The sequence below is a fragment of the Belonocnema kinseyi genome, chromosome 7 (assembly GCF_010883055.1).
Source record: "Belonocnema kinseyi isolate 2016_QV_RU_SX_M_011 chromosome 7, B_treatae_v1, whole genome shotgun sequence".
Lineage (NCBI taxonomy): Eukaryota > Metazoa > Arthropoda > Insecta > Hymenoptera > Cynipidae > Belonocnema > Belonocnema kinseyi.
In genome coordinates, this window is record NC_046663.1 from 129,409,180 (window position 1) to 129,412,311 (window position 3,132).

At 25.1% G+C, this 3,132-nt stretch overlaps 1 protein-coding gene across 6 annotated transcripts in view; it reads right to left on the reverse strand.

Moving 5' to 3' along the window:
• Nucleotides 1–3,132, reverse strand: part of LOC117176187 (protein inturned) — a 270,462-nt gene that overhangs the window by 32,533 nt on the left and 234,797 nt on the right. The window lies entirely within an intron of this gene.

Consider the following 3,132-nt stretch of genomic DNA (forward strand, 5'->3'; position numbering starts at 1 on the left):
AGCGTTAATACCGTCTACCCCGGCAGCCTTACCGTTTTTCATGTTCTTAATTATATCCCTAACCTCAGTGACACACACTTTTTCAATTGAGTTTTCCAACGCTTGCAAATTCCTAAATATTAAACTGCAATCGGTTCTACAACATAGTCTTAAGTTTGAGAGATATATGACCCATATTGCAAGGCCTTTTAAGTTTGAACCCCTCAATTACTTGCGGGGAAAACCTAGAAAGCATTCTTCTGGAATTAAGTAAGAACCGTATATATCTTTGCGTATAGTCCGTGTACCTGGTTGAACCTAATAAATTTTGGAAATTTTCCTCCTTTTATGGTCTACTTTTGTTGTAAGAATACTCGGTATGAATGGCTGCGTAGTTGTGAGCCCAAAATTACGAAAATAGAATTAGCACCTTATTACGGTTAAAACACTGTTAAAAAAATTAATTGTTTAGGTTTTGTAATTTTACATAAAAAAAACATTCATTTTTTTTAAAGGCGAATTTTAAATGACAAATATTTCAATTGACAAACAAACAAGAATGGAATAAATGGAATAGTTGAATTGCCAGTTTAAAAAAATTAATATTTTCAACAACAAAAATGAATTTTCAACAGAATGCATGAATTTTTACTCACTTACCTTGAAGAAGTCAAAAGATAAATTTTCAATCAAAAATGAAATAACTGAATTTTTAAATAAAAACATTAATTTCCAACAATATAATTTATTTTGTATCCAAAGAACTAAATATGCTATTAAAATCGCAATGTTTTAACCAAAAGATTTATTCTTAGTTCAAAAAATTGATTTAAAATGAGAAAAAAACGGGTTTTCAACCAAGTAGATGAATTTCAAATAAAATGATAAATCTTCAACAACAAAAATCAAGTTTCAACAAACCCCTTCAACTATTAACATGTAAAATTCTTTAATTTTCACCTGCTAAATGTTTCAATGCATACAATTTTAAGTATTCCTTAAAAATTGTTGAATTTCACATTACAGTTTAAAATTAATTATTTAACTAAGCACTGGTTTTAATGATTTTTTCAACTATAAAATGTTATTATAATAAATAATTTTTTTAAATTTATTATCTTCAGTTTTTAAAACAATAATACTTTGATAATAATAATATGAATAATTATACCTAATTATTTTAATATATATTATTTAAATTTGAAATTATTATTATTATTATGTTTTCTTAACGGATTAGGAGTTTATATAATAATAATAATTCTAGCATAATTTTCAAATTCAATGTACAATTTTAAAGTATAAGTTTCTGTTTTAAAAAAATTAAGAGAAAAATTTTCTCAGCAAGAATGCATCGCTGGAAAGAAAGTTTTTGAAAAATCATTTTCGAAGCAATGTTTTTTGGCTTCTGACATTGGTTTTATTAAAAAAGGGTTAAGGAGCATTTTTCACTTAATCTTTACGTACAGAAAGTTTTCTTTTGATTTTGATTGAAAAATTAAATACGTATATTTAATATCATACATACATACATACAAACATGCATACATACATACATGCATATATACGTAAATATACATATATAATAATAATTACATAATTTTCATACATTTCTGTTAATGTTTAACAAAGTTCTATTTGTTCAAACATTCTTCATTTGCTCAAGCAGTTATTTTTCGATAACTATTAAATAGAAGACATATAATTAATTACGATTTCGAAAGTATTTTTGGAAAAGTAATTATTTAAACAAATTATATTTGTTTTAACAATTAAAAAGTGGTAAATTGTTTCTTTCTATACGCTATAAAGTCAGAAACATAATGATATGTGTTCTATTTTATTACAATTCTTTTAGTTACCAAAAAAAACTGCTTTAGCAAATAAATATTGTTTAAAGAAAAAAAAATTATTAAACAATAAAATAAAAGTGTCAAAATTATATAACTATTTAACAGAAAGTAGCATATGATACCAATTTGAATAAAATTGGACATCTCTGGCTCAATTGAAAATTTTTGAAAATAAACAATAATTAATTGTTCAAATAATTACGTAATGTTTTTAGAGAAATTTACTACTTCAAACAATGAAAAAATATTGCATTTCAATAAGAAAATAAGATCATTTTTAAAATTTCTGGGGAATAAATTATTGTTTAAATAATTAAGAAATGTTTTGAAATATTTTTTAAAATTCTCTTAGATTTCGTTATTTAAATTGAAAAATTGGTTCAAATTTTTCCATGTTTACATTTTGAAATAAGATATAAGAGACAAGACGCTTGTTTAAAAATAGGTATATTTAATAGAAAAATAAAAAATTTCCTATTCATATTTGGAAGAGATAATTTAGCACGAAAGTTAATCAAGAATTATTCAAGTTTTCAAGGCGACCTCAAAGTCAAATCAGAAACTGGTTCGAAAATTTCAAAATTGGAAAATGTTAAGTTGAAATTTTTTCAAAATAAATCATTTTCAATATGAAGCAATTAAAATTCGAGAATTTGCAAACGAAAACTAAATTAAATGTTTCAATGTTTGCAAATGTTTTAATTCAGTATTCAATATGAAAATTCAGAGCTCTAAAACTGTAACCATTCAAAAACTTCGAATTTTAATTTATTTTTATTTTACACAATGCAATTTTAAACTTTTTAATTTCAACTAGTTCATTTAAAATAAGGCCCAGATTTTGAGGCGTGCAAGCCGTGCGGTTGCACAGAGCACCATGGTTGAGGGGGAAGGAGCATGCGATTTTACTCCCTGCCTTCCTCGACCTGTGTTCTCAGGTTTCTGGAAAGGTGACAATTTGGTACCTGTTTGTCCAAGTCTAGTCTTAAGATCCGTAATAGCTTTTTCACTTATCCATTCAAAGATCTGAACTAAGATTGTCTTTCGATGATCATTTCTTACGATACTTTGTAAATTTATAATAATTATTAATCATTTAAAAAATTTTCATAAACATATTGAGAGGTGAGGTATTTTTTAATTAATAAACACAATTTGTTTACGAAGTTAACTATGATTGTCTTTGCTATGACTCTTCCCTAAGGTATTTGTTAAATCTACAAGAATGGTTAATTATTTAAAGAACTTTCATAAGAAATTCAGAATTTGGCTATTTTTCAAACGAATAGGGTCAGTTCTT